Raw genomic sequence first — 14725 nt, forward strand, 5'->3', positions numbered from 1 at the left:
CGTTGCTGTGGCTCTGGTGTAGGTCGGCAGCTACAGCTCCAATTAGACCCCTAGCCTGGGAACCTCCATATGCCGCAGGAGCGGCCTAAGAAAATGGCAAAAAGACAAAAAAAAAAAAAAAAGAGAGAGAGAGAGAGATGGCAAAGGCTCCAATCAAGATGGTGGAATAGGAAGTTCCCACTGTGGCTCAGTGGTGAGGAGGCCTATTAGCAACCATAAGGACACGGGTACAATCCCTGGCCTCACCGTGAGCTGTGGTATATGTCACAGAAAAGACTCAGATCCTGTGTTGGCGTGGCTGTGGTGTAGGCCAGCAGCTGCAGTTAATTCAACCCCTAGCCTGGGAACATCCATATGCCCCAGGTGCAGTCCTAATAAAAAAAATTTTTTTTTAAATGGAGTAGGAAAACACAGAGTTCTCCTCCTCCCACAAGTATATTTCTGATATAAACATCTACAAGATGGAACAGTTGTCACAGAACACCCACTGAACACTAGCTGAAGACTTCAAATACCTGTAGATACACGAAAGGTCTCCACATAACTGGGTAAGACAAAAGGAAAAAAAAAAAAAAGAGGAAGCAGGACAGGACCTATGCCCTTGGGAGGGAGCTGAAAAAGAGGAAAGGTTCCTATACCCTGGGAAGCGCCCTCACCAGCGGGGATTTCAGCCGGGACAGAAAGGGGGCTTCAGAGGCTCAGAGGAGAATGCAACAACTGGTTTGTGGAGGGCAGAGAGAGACCTACGTAGATGGTCGTGCCAGCGTCCCATATGCCCCAGCCTATGCACACGTCTGCTGGTATGGGTGGGGGGTTGGCTGCTGGAAATTAGGGTTTAGAGGATGGACGAAGGCGAGGACTGCTGTTGGCTGCTTGGGGACAGCTGAAGGGCCTAGACCATGGTATGGCTGCAACCAGAGTATGCATGGAAGAAGCCTGGGCCTGCCAGAGAAGCAATGTGCCCTTGTAAGTGGCACACCACAGATGGGGCCGCCACAGCAGCCTCTTTCTCCAGGCCCCAGGAGAGTGCACCCAGCCACCACCTCAGCAGGCTCCCACACCCCAGCCACCACCTTGGTGGGCTCCACAGGCAGAGGCGGGGCTGAAACAACAGCTGAGCTCAGGCACTGCACAATTTAGGAAGCAAGGCTAAAATCTCCCCTCGTGGCTACGCGAGCCATGGATTTACATCTCTGCCTCAGGCCTCATAAATTCAGGGTCTGCAAGACATCCAAGTGGACAATACGTCCTCCTGTGGCCGGGATGGGTCTGGCCTAAGCAGCTGTGGGCTTTGTGGGCATGTGCTCGCAGAGGCTGAGCCAGGCTAGGGTGGGAGCCTCCACAGCTCCCACCGTGGGTCCAGATGCACCACCACGGCAGCCCTGGAACCTGACTTCAGTGGACCTGCACTAGTGGCATTGTGAAAGCAACACCTGAGGGACACCAAGACCAACTGCTGGCATTCCCAAGGTTGGGACTGGGCCATGGGCAGTGCCAACAACAGTGTACTTTGTAAGCCTGCACAACAAGTGACAGGTAACACGACAGAGCACACTCACCGATGCACAGCTCTAACACAGGACTACTCAGTGGCTCCTCTCCCAGTGGGAATACTGCAATCCCATCTATCTTGTGCCATAGCTCAGAAACAGATCTGGGGGTCTCTACTCCAACAACCAGGAAACAGACCTGGCCCCTGACAGAGCAGTGACCACCACAGACCAAAGAGGAGGTCCAACTCAATATCCAGGGCAGGCTCTGATCACAACACCAATCACATCTCTTATCAACAGGGTAACAACCAGAACATGCTGAGGAAAGAGACAGCAAACTTCCACACTAAGAACAGCCCTCACACCAGAAAATTCAAATCCACGTAAGGTACAGAGGGATGCTCCCACAGAAAAATAACCCTCCAAGGAGTTCTCTTGTGGTGCAATCAATGTGATATAGACCACATCAGCAAAAGAGGAAAAACCACATGATCACATCAATAGATGCAAAAAAATCATTTGATAAATTTCAATATCCATGCATGATAAAAACTCTTACCAAAGGGGGCATAGAGGGAACATATCTCACATAATAAAAGCTAGTTACGACAAACTAGCAGCCAATAGAATACTGAATGGTGAAAAGCTGAAAGACTTCCACTAAAATCTGGAACAAGAGAAGGATGCCCCCTCTCACCACTTTTTTTTTTTTCTTTTTATGGCCATACTTGTAGCATATGGAAATTCCCAGGCCAGGGGTTGAGGCAGAGCTGCAGTTGTGGCCTATGCCAAAGCTTGCAGCAATGCAAGATCCTTAACCCACTGATCGAGGCCAGAGATCAAACCTGTATCCTTGTGGAGACAAAGCTGGGTCCTTCACCCACTGAGACACAACAGGAACTCCTATCACCACTTCTTTTCAACATAGTACTGCAAGTCCTAGCCAAAGCTATCAGACAAGGAAAAGAAATAAAAGATTCAAATTGGTAGGGAAGAGGTAAAACTGTCATTATATGCAGATGACATGATACTGTATATAGAAAACCTTAATAAAAGACTCCACACAAAAACTACCAAAACTGATAAATGAATTTAGCAAAGTCACAGGACACAAGATTAACATACAGAAATTGGTTTCATTTCTTTACACTAACAATGAAATATCAGAAAGGGAATGTCAACAATCCCTTTTGAAATCACATCTAAAAAAATGAAATACTTAGGAATAAACCTCACCAAGGAGGTGAAATACATGCTGAGAACAACAAAACACTAATAAAGGAAACTGAAGATGAATCAAAGAAATAGAAACATAGCTCATGCTCTTAGAATGGAAGAATTAATATTAGAATGGCCACACTACCCAAAGCAACAACATACACATTTAATGTGATCCCTATCAAATTACCCAGGACAGTTTTTCACAGAACTAGAACAAATAATCCTGAAGTGTATATGGAACCATAAAAGATCCAGAATTGCCAAAGCAATGCTGGAGAAAAAGAACAGAGCAGGAGGCATAACACTCCCAGACACTATAGAGCTACAGTAATCAAAACATCACAGATATTAATAATGGGAAGGTGATTAAGATGGCAGAATATAAGGACTGGAGCTCAATTTCTCTCATAATAACAAAATTACAACCAAATGCCTAACAACCTTCAACCAAACAGACTGGAAACTTTCAAAAAGATATCCTACTCCAGAAGACAAAGAAGAGGCCACATCGAGATGGTAGGAGGGGGGATTATGCGACATAAGCAACCCCATACCTGATGGATGGGAAGCCCCCCCAGACTGGAAAGTAACTGTATCATATAGACTCACCTACAGGAGTGAGAGTTCTGAGCCCCACATCAGGTCCATATGCCTAGGGATCTGGCATTGGGAGAAAGAGCCCCCAGAGCATCCGGCATTGAAGGGCAGTGGGGCTTGTGTGCAGGAGCTCCACGGGACTGGGGGAAATGGAGACCCCATTCTTGAAAGGTGCACAAAGGCTTTCATGTGCACTGGGTCACAGGGCAAAGCAGAGGCTCCATGGGAATCTGGGTTGGACCTGAATGAAGTTCTTGGAGGATTTCCTGGGAAAACAGGGGGTGACTGTGGCTTGTGGGAGAAGGACACTGGAGGCAAAGCTCTTGGGAATATTCACCAGGGTGTGCGCCTCTACAGGTGGCTATTTTGGGAAAATATGGCCCACCCATCACCACTGAGAAGCCCCAGGCCAAGCAAAAATTCAGGTGGGATCACAGCCCCACCTATCAGTAAACAGGCTGCCTAAAGACTAGCCCCCCTCCAGGCATATAGACACCTCTAATCTCACCCAGAGACAAATGCACACTCACCACAGGGATAGGAATCAGCCCCACCTACCAGTGAGAGGGCACCAGCAGCTCCCACCAGGAAGCCCACAGCAAGCCCCTGTACCAACTTCAGCCACAAGGGGGTCAGACATCAGAACTAAGAGAGGCAGAGTTCCCGTCCCAGCACAGCAGAAACGAATCTGACTAGGAACCATGAGGTTGTGGGTTCAATTCCTAGCCTTGCTCAGTGGGTTAAGGATTGGGCATTGCCATGAGCTGTGGTGTAGGTTACAGACATGGCTTGGATCTGGCATTGCTGTGGCTCTGGTGTAGGTCGGCAGCAACAGCTCTGATTTGACCCCTAGCCTGGGAACCTCGATATGATGCCACAGGTGTGGCACTCAATGGACCAAAAAAAAAAAGAGAGAGAGAGGCTGCAAACTCTTTTGCCTGCAGAAAGGACACCACCTCAAAAACCTATAAAAATGAAAAGGCAGAGAACTATAACCAGGATAAGGAAGAAAGAAGAAAAAAAAAAAAAAAACAGAGAAACAGCTAAGTGATTTGGAGATTATCAGCCTCCAGGAAAAAGAATTTAGACTGATGATAGTAAAGATGATGCAGGACACTGGAAATAGAGTAGACTGGAGGCAAAGATTGATAATTTAGAGCAAACACTGAGCAAATACATACTAGATTTAAAACTTACATAAGCAGAAATACAAAACACAATAACTGAAATAAAAAATTCATGAGAAGCACCCAACAGCAGAATAAGGAGGCAGAAGAATGAATAAGTGAAGTGAAGGACAGACTAGCAGAAATCACTGATACACAACGGAAAAAAGAAAAATGATTGAAAAGAAATGAAGATGGTCTCAGAGAACTCTGGGACAACATTAAATGCACCAACATCCATGCCAGAAGGATGTTATTATAGGGGTGCCAGAAGGAGAAGAGAGAGAGAGAAAGAGACAGAAAAGGATATTTAAAGAGATAATAGCCACAAACTTCCCTAACATGGAAAAGGAACCACTCACTCAAATCCAGGAAATGCAATGAGCACCACATAAAATAAACCCAAGGAGGAACACCCTGAGACACGTATTAATCAAACTGACCAAAATTAAAGTCAAAGAGAAAATTAAAGACAAAGTGAAAATACTGAAAGCAGCTAGAGAAAAGAAAAATTACAAGGGAACCCCAATAAGTTTACTGGCAGATTTTTCAGCAGAAACTCTGCAGGCCAGAAGGGAGCGGCATGATACGCTTAACGTGATGAAAGGAAAAAAATCTCCAACCAAGATTACTTTACCCAGCAAGGCTCTCATTCAGATTTGAAGGAGAAATCAAAAGCTTTACAGACAAGCAAAAGCTAAGAGAATTCAGCACCTCTAAACCAGCTTTACAACAAATACTAAAGGAACTTCTCTAGATGTAAAAGAAAAGGCCACAACTTGAAACAAAAATACCACAAATGACAAGGCTCACCAGTAAAGGCATACATATTATAAAGGTAGAAGATCATCCACACACAAATATGCTACCAAAACCAGAAACTGTGAGAAGAGCATACAAATGCAGGACACTGCAGATGCACTTGTAATTAAGAGACCAACAACTTAAAACAATCTTGTATTCATATAGACTCCTATATCAGAACTTCAGAGGATTTCCTGTTGTGGCACAGTGGAAACGAATCTGAATAGCATCCATGAGGATGCATGTTCAACCCCTGGCCTTGCTCAGTGGGTCAGGGATCTGGCATTGCACTGAGCTGTGATGTAGGTCACAGAGCTGGCTTGGATCCTGTGTGGCTGTGGCCAGCAGCTACAGCTCCAATTCGACCCCTAGGCTGGAAACTTCCATATACCACAGATGTGGCCCTAAAAAGCAAAAACAAAAAAACTTCATGGTAAGTGCAAACCAAAAATCGACAATAGATACACAAATAAGAAAAAGCTATCCAAATATAACATTAAAGATAGTCATCAAACCACAGGAGAAGGGAAAAGACCAACAAAAACAAATCCAAAACAGGTAACAAAATGGAAATAAGAACATACATATCAATAATTACCTTAAATATAAATGGATTAAATGCCTCAACCAAAAGACACAGACTGGCTGAATGGATACAAAAAACAAAACTTGTGGGAGTTCCCACCATGGATCAGTGGAAACAAATGGGACTAGCATCCATGAGGATGCAGGTTCAATCCCTGGCCTCACTCAGCAGGTAAAGGATCTGGCATTGCCATGAGCTGTGGTATAGGTCACAGATGTGGCTTGGATCTAGTGTTGCTGTGGCTGTGGTATAGGCCAATGGCTATAGCTCCAATTCGACCCCTAGCATGATAACCTCCATATGCTGCAAGTGCAGCCCTTTGAAACAAAAAAAAAAGCCATGACCCATATATATGCTGTCTTCAAGAGACCCACTTCAGTTCTAAGGACACATACAAATTGCAAGTGAGGGATGGAAGAAAATATTCCATGTGTATGCAACTCAAAAGAAAGCTGGAGTAGCAACACTCAGAAAAAATAGACCTTTTAACTGTTTTTTGTTTTTGTTTTTGTTTTTTTTGTCTTTGTTGTTGTTGTTATTGTTGTTGCTATTTCTTGGGCCGCTCCCGCGGCATATGGAGATTCCCAGGCTAGGGGTTGAATCGGAGCTGTAGCCGCCGGCCTACGCCAGAGCCACAGCAACGTGGGATCCGAGCCGAGTATGCAACCTACACCACAGCCCACGGCAACACCGGATCGTTAACCCACTGAGCAAGGGCAGGGACCAAACCCGCAACCTCATGGTTCCTAGTCGGATTCGTTAACCACTGAGCCACGACGGGAACTCCAGAAAAAATAGACCTTAAAATAAAGAATTTTATAAGAGACTAAGAAGGGCACTACATAACGATCAAAGGATCAATCCAAGAAGATATAACAATTACAAATATATATGCACTCAACATATAAAGCAATTGCTAACAACCCTAAAACGAGAAATTGACAGTAACACAGTAATAGTGGGGGACTTTAACACTCCACTTGGAGCAATGAACAGATCATTCAGACAGAAAAATCAACAAGGAAACACAGGCCTTAAATGATGCATGAGACCAGACAGACTTAATATACATTTATAGAACATTCCATCCAAAAGCAGCAGAATACACATTCTTCTCAAGTGCACATGGAACACTCTCTAGGATAGGTCACATTTTAGGCCACAAATCAAGACTCAGTAAATTTAAGAAAATTGAAATCATATCAAGCATCTTTTCTGATCACAATGCTATACAACTGGAAATCACCACCTGACAAAGGGTGCAAAAAAAACATGTGGAGAATAGACAACATGCTACTAAACAACCAATGGACCACTGAAGAAATAAGAGGAAATTAAAAAATACTTAGAAGCAAATGACAACAAAGACACAACAATCCAAAACCAATTTCCGAATGCAGCAAAAGCAGTTCTAAGAGGAAAGTTTATAGCAATACAAGCCTACCCCAGGAAACAGGAAAAAGCTCAAATAAACAACCTAACTTTACACCTAAAGCAACTAGAGAGAGAACAAACAAAACCCAAAGTTAGCAGAAGGAAAGAAATCATAAAGATCAGAACAGAAATAAATGAAATAGAAACAAAGAAAACCATAGAAAAGATCAATGAAACGAAAAGCTGGTTCTTTGAAAAGATAAACAAAATTGATAAACCCTTAGCCAGACTCATCAAGAAAAAGAGGACTGAAATCAATAAAATGAGAAATGAAAAAGAAGTTACAATGGATGTCATAGAAATACAAAGGATCACAAGGGACTACTACAAGCAACTATATGCCAATAAAATGGACAACCTAGAAGAAATGGACAAAATCTTAGAAAAGTACAATCTTCCAAGACTAACCCAAGATGAAATAGAAAAGATGAATGGACTGATCACAAGTACTGAAATTGAAACTGTAATTTAAAAATGTGCAACAAGGGAGTTCCCGTCATGGCGCAGTGGTTAACGAATCCGACTAGGAACCATGAGGTTGCGGGTTCGGTCCCTGCCCTTGCTCAGTGGGTTAACGATCTGGCATTGCCGTGAGCTGTGGTGTAGGTTGCAGACACGGCTCGGATCCCACGTTGCTATGGCTCTGGCGTAGGCCAGTGGCTACAGCTCCGATTCGACCCCTAGCCTGGGAACCTCCATATGCCGCAGGAGCGGCCCAAAGAAATAGCAAAAAGACAAAAAATAAATTAATTAATTAAAAAAAAACAAAAACAAAATAAAAATGTCCAACAAACAAAAGTCCAGGACCAGATGGTGTCACAGGTGAATTCTATAAAACAATTATTTAATTTTTTTATTGTTATTTCCCCAATACAATTTTTTTTCTACTATACAGCATGGTCACCCAGTTACACACACATGTATACATTCTTTTTTCTCCCATTATCATGCTCCATCATAAGTGTCTAGACATAGTTCTCAGTGCTACACAGCAGGATCTCATTGCTAATCCATTCTACTAAACATTTAAAGAAAAGCTAACACCCATCCTTCTGAAACTATTCCAAAATATTGCAGAGGAAGGAACACTCCCAAACTCATTCGATGAGGCCACCATCACCCTGATACCAAGACCAGACAAAAAACACCACAAAAAGAAAGAAAATTCCAAGCCAGTATCACTGATGAACATAGATGCAAAAATCCTCAAGAAAATACTAGCAAACTGAATCAAGCAATACATTAAAAGGACTGTATCTCATGATCAACTGGGATTTATCCCAGGGATGCAAGGATTCTTCAATATCCGCAAATCAATCAGTGTGATACACCACATTAATAAACTGAAGAATAAAAACCTACGATACCCTCAATAGATACAGAAAAAGCCTTTGACAAAATCCAACACCCATTTCTGACAAAAGCCCTCCAGAGAGTGGGCATAGAGGGAACCTACCTCAACATAACAAGGCCATATACGACAAACCCACAGCTAACATCGTTCTCAATGGTGAAAAGCTGAAAGATTTCCTGCTAAGATTAGAAACAAGACAAAGATGTCCGCTCTTGCCACCACCATTCAACACAGTTTTGGAAGTCCTAGCCATGGCAACCAGAGAAGAAAAAGAAATAAAAGGAATCCAGATTGGAAAGGAAGAAGTAAAGCTATCACTATTTGCAGATAACATGATACTATACCTAGAAAATCCTAAAGATGCTACCAGAAAACTTTTAGAGCTCATCAATGAATCTGGCACATCACAGGATACAAAATTAATACACAGAAATCAACTGCATTTCTATATATTAACAACAAAAGATCAGAAAGAGAAATTAGTGAAACAATACCATTTACCATCTCATCAAAAAGAATAAAATACCTAGGACTAAACCTAGAGATAAAAGACATGTACTCTGAAAACTCTAAGATGCTGATGAAAGAAATCAAAGGTGACACAAACAGATAGAAAGATACACCATGCTCTTGGATTAGAAGAATCAATACTGTCAAAATGACTCTACTACTCAAAGCAATCTACAGATTCAAGGCAATCCCTATCAAAGTACCAAGGACATTTTTCACAGAACTTGAACAAAATATTTTAAATATTTCGTTTGGAAGCACAAAAGACCCAGAATAGCCAAAGCCATCCTGAGAAATTAAAATGGAGCTAGAAGAATCAGGCTCCCTTGACTTCAGGCTATACTACAAAGCTACAGTCATTAAAACAGTATGGCGCTAGCACAAAATAAAAAATATGGGAATCTCATCGTGGTGCAGCGGAAATGAAACCTGACAAGTATGCATTAGTATGCAGGTTCAATCCCTGGCCTCATTCAGTGAGTTGGTGATCCGGCATTGCCCTGAGCTATAGTGTAGGCTGCAGACACAGCTCGGATCCTGTGTTGCTGTGGTGGCTGTAGCTCTGATTAGACCCCTAGCCTGGGAACCTCCATATGCCCAGAGTGCGGCCCTAAAAAGCAGAAGGAAAGAAGTAAGGGGGGGAGGGATGGAGGGAGAGAGAGAGAGAGACAAAGAAAGAAAGAGCGAGAGAGAGAAAGAAACAGAAAGAGAAAAAGAAAAAGTAAGAGAGGGAGGAAGGGAGGGAGGGAGATCAGTGAACACGATAGAAAGCCCAGAATTAAACCCATGTACCTATGGTCAACTAATTTATGACAAAGAAGGTAAGAATATACGATGGAGAAAAGACAGTCCCTTTAATAATTGGTGCTGAGAAAACTAGACAGCCACATGTAAAAGAATGAAATTAGAACACTTTCTAACAACACACAAATATAAACTCAAAATGGATTAAAGACCTAAATATAAGACCAGATACTATAAAACTCTTAGAGGAAAACATAAGCCAAACACTCTGACATAAACCACAGCAGTATCTTCTCAGATCCACCTCCTAGAGTAATTACAATAAAAACAAAAAAAACCAAATGGGAGCTAATTAAGTTTTTGCACAGACAAAACTAAAAGACAACCCACAGAATGGGAGAAAATATTTGCAAATCACGCAACTGACAAGAGATTAATCTCCAAAATATATAATACTTTGGAGCTCAATACCAAAAAAAGCAAACAGCCCCATCAAAAAAATGGGCACAAGATCTAAACAGACAATTCTCCAAATACAACATAGAGACAGCCAAAAAACACATGAAAAGATGTTCAACATCACTCATTATTAGAGAAATGCAAATCAAAACCACTATGAGGCACCACCTAGCCAGAATGGCCACCATCAAAAAGTCTACAAACAAATGCTGGAGAGGGTGTGGAGAAATGGGAACCCTATTACACTGTTGGTGGAAAATGTAAATTGGTGCAACCATTATGGAAAACAGAATGGAGATTCCTCAAAAAACTAAAAATAAAATTACCTTTTGATCTAGCAATCACACTCCTGGGCATCTATCCAGAGAAAACCATGACTCGAAAAGACACGTAGTCCAATGTTCATTCCAGCACTATATACAACAGCCAAGACATGGAAGAATCAACAGAGGAGTGGATAAAGAAGATGTAGTACATATACACAATGGAGTATTACTCAGCCATAAAAAGGAATGAAATAATGGCATTTGCAGTAACATGGATGGACCTAGAAATTATCACGCTAAATGAAGTTAGACAGCGAGACACAAACCTCATATGCTAACATTTACCATATGGAAGCTAAAAAAAGGACACAATGAGCTTCTTTGGAGAACAAATACTGACTCACAGACTTTGAAACCCTTATGGTTTCCAAAGGAGACAGGTTGTGGGAGAGGGATGGGCTGGGGGTTTGCCATGGAAATTCTGTAAAATTGGGTTGTGATGATCATTGTGCAACTGTAAATATAATAAAATCCATTGAGTTTAAAAAGTCAGTTGCATTTCTATATATTAACAATGAAATATTAGAAAAGGAATATAAAAATCTCTTTTAAAGTTGTACCCCCCAAAATTAAATACCTAGGAATAAAACCTGACCAAGGAGGTGAAAGACTTACATGCTGAGAACTATAAAACATTAATCGAGGAAATTGAAGAGGATGCAAAGAAATGGAAAGACTTCTCCAATCCATGCTCCTGGATTGGGGAAATTAATACCGCTAAAATGGCCACACTACCCAAAGCAGATTCAATGCAGTTACTATCCAATTACCCATGACATTTTCCACAGAACTAGAACAAACAATCCAAAAGTTTATATGGAACCACAAAAGACCCAGAATTGCTAAAATAATCCTGAGGAAAAAACACCAAGCAGGAGGCAACTCTCCAAGACTTCAGAAAGCTACAGTAATCAAGACAGTGTGGTACTGGTAGAAGAACAGACATACAGACCAATGGAACAGAATAGAGAATCCAGAAACACACCCAGTCACCTATGGTCAATTTTTGACAAAGGAGGCAAGAATATAAAATGGGAAAAAGACAAGTCTCTTCAGCAAGTGGTGCTGGGAAAACTAGACAACTGCATGTAAATCAATGAAACTAGACCATGCACAAAAATAAACTCAAAATGGCTTAACGACTTAAACATAAGACAAGACACCATAAACTCCTAGAAGAGAACATAGGCAAAACATTCTCTGACATAAATCATACCAGTGTTTTCCTAGGTCAGTCTCCCAAGGGAATAGAAATAAAAGCAAAAATAAATCAATGGGACCTAATCAAACTGACAAGCTTTTGCACACCAAAGGAAACCATAAACACACACACACACAAAGATAATCTATGAAATGGGAGAAAATAGTTTCAAATGATGCAACCAACAAGGACTTACTCTCTAAAATATACAAACAACTTACATAACAGAAAAAAAAAAAAAAACCAACAATCCAACTGAAAAATGGGCAGAAGACTTAAATAGACATTTCTCCAAAGACATACAGATGGCCAACAGGCACACGAAAAAATGCTCAGCATCACTAATTATTAGAGAAATGCAAATCAAAACTGCCATGAGGTACCACTCTCACACCAGTCAGAATGTCCATCATTACCAAGTCCACAAATAACAAATGATGGAGAGGGCGTGGAGAAAAGGGCAGCCTTCTTCACTGTTGGTGGGAATGTAAACTGGTACAACCACTATGGAAAACAGTATGGCGGTACCTCAGAAAACGAAATACAGACTTAATATGATCCAGCAATCCCACTCTTTGGCATACATCTGAACAAAATTTCATTGAAAAAGATGCATGAACCTCTATGTTCACTGCAGCACCATTCACAACAGCCAAGACATGGAAACAACCTAAATGTCCATTGACAGATGAATGCATTAAGATGATATGGTAGGGAGTTCCTGTCATGGCTCAGTGGTTAATGAATCCGACTAGAAACCATGAGGTTGCGGGTTCAATCCCTGGCCTTGCTCAGTGGTTCCATCCCTGGCGTTGCCGTGAGCTGTGGAGTAGGTTGCAGACGCGGCTCAGATCCTGCATTTCTGTGGCTCTGGCGTAAGCCAGCAGCTACAGCTCTGATTAGACCCCTAGCCTGGGAACCTCCATATGCTGCAGGAGTGGCCCTAGAAATGGCCAAAAAAAAAAAAAAAAGAAAAGATGATGTGGTATACTGGAGTTACCACTGTGGCTCAGTATCCATATAGTATCCTAACTAGTATCCATAAGGATGTGGGTTCAGTCTGGCCTCGCTCAGCAGTTTAAGGATCCGGCATTGCCATGAGCTGTGGTGTAGGTCGAAGACCGGCTCAGATCTGGCATTGCTTTAGCTGTGGTGTAGGCTGGTAGCTGCAGCTCCAATTCAACCACTAGCCTGGGAACTTCTATATGCTGTAGGCATGGTACTAAAAAGACAAAAAGAAAAGAAAAGAAGTGGTATATATACACAATGGAATACTACTCAGTCATAAAAAAGAACAAAATAATGCCATTTGCAGCCACATGGATGGAACTAGAGACTCTCATACTGAGTGAAGTCAATCAGAAAAAGAAAGACAAAGACCATATGATATCACTTATATCTGGAACCTAATCTATGGCACAAACAAACCTATCTACAGAAAAGAAACAAACTCATGGACATGGAGATCAGACTTGTGGTTACCAAGGGGGAGGGGAAGGGAGTGGTGTGGACTGGGAGTTTGGGGCTAGTACAGGCAAACTATTGCATTTGGAGCGAATAAGCAATGAGAACCTGCTGTATAGCACAGAGAACTATATCTAAACGGTTGTGATGGAACATGATGGAGGATAATGTGAGAAAAAATTTATATGTATGTATGACTGGGTCACTTTGCTGCACAGCAGAAACTAACACAACATTGTAAATCAACAGTAATTTTTAAAAAAATTTTTTAAATAGAACTACTATATAACCCAGCAATTCCACTTCTGGGTATACATGTGAAAAAATGAAAATAAAAATTCAAAAGGTACACAGCGACATTATTTACAATAGCCAAGATATGGAAGCAACCTAAGTGTCCTTCAACAGATGAATAGAGAAGATACATACATATGCACTCTCTCTCTCTCTCAATGGATTACGACTCAGCCATAAAAAAGAAAGAAATTTTGCCATTTGCAACAACATGGATGGACTTAGCAGGTTATTATGCTTAAAGAAATAAGCAAGACAGAGAAAGACAAACACTGTATAATACCACTTACATGTGGAATATAAAAAATGAAATAAACTAGTGAAGACAGTAAAAAACAAAAAAACAAACAAACAAACAAAAAACCCCACAGACTCATAGAGAAACTACTGATTACCAGTGGGGAAGGGGTCAAGACAGGGGTAGGGTATTAAGAAGTACAAATTACCATATATAAAATAAACTACAAGGATATATCGTATGGCATAGAGAATACCAATATTTTATAATAACTATACACGGAGTATAACCTTTAAAAATTCTGAGTTACTATGTTGTACACCTAAAACGTATATAATGTTGTACATCAACTATACCTCAATTTTTAAAAACTGCTAACCTTTCAAATTTTTAAATGTATCTTTACTTAGAACATTAAATAGCAAATAAAAAATACCACAGCAAATCAAAAGAACTTGAAAGAAAGGCAAAGCTTTGTATTTCAGAAGCATTTTTTTTTCTTTTCTTTTCTTGGGCCTCTCCCAAGGCATATGGAGGTTCCCAGGATAGGGGTCCAATCGGAGCTGTGGCCACCGGCCTACGCCAGAGCCGCAGCAACTCAGGATCCGAGCCGCGTCTGCAACCTACACCACAGCTCACAGCAGTGCTGGATCCTTAACCCACTGAGTGAGGCCAGGGATCGAACCTGCAACCTCATGGTTCCTAGTCTGATTCAATAACCACTGAGCCATGATGGGAACTCCCTTCATCTTTAATGGCCCTTCTTTCCCTGCTTTTCACTGGACTCTGCCGTCCACGTGGCCAGCCCTGCACTTCCTCCCGCTTCCTTTCCTA

General features: G+C 41.6%; 1 protein-coding gene across 2 annotated transcripts in view; it reads right to left on the reverse strand.

The window, feature by feature from the left end:
* Nucleotides 1–14725, reverse strand: part of ADAMTS7 (ADAM metallopeptidase with thrombospondin type 1 motif 7) — a 68536-nt gene that overhangs the window by 25724 nt on the left and 28087 nt on the right. The gene's annotated exons all lie outside the window — the stretch shown is intronic.

Source organism: Phacochoerus africanus, chromosome 9 (assembly GCF_016906955.1).
Source record: "Phacochoerus africanus isolate WHEZ1 chromosome 9, ROS_Pafr_v1, whole genome shotgun sequence".
Taxonomy (NCBI): Eukaryota; Metazoa; Chordata; class Mammalia; order Artiodactyla; family Suidae; genus Phacochoerus; species Phacochoerus africanus.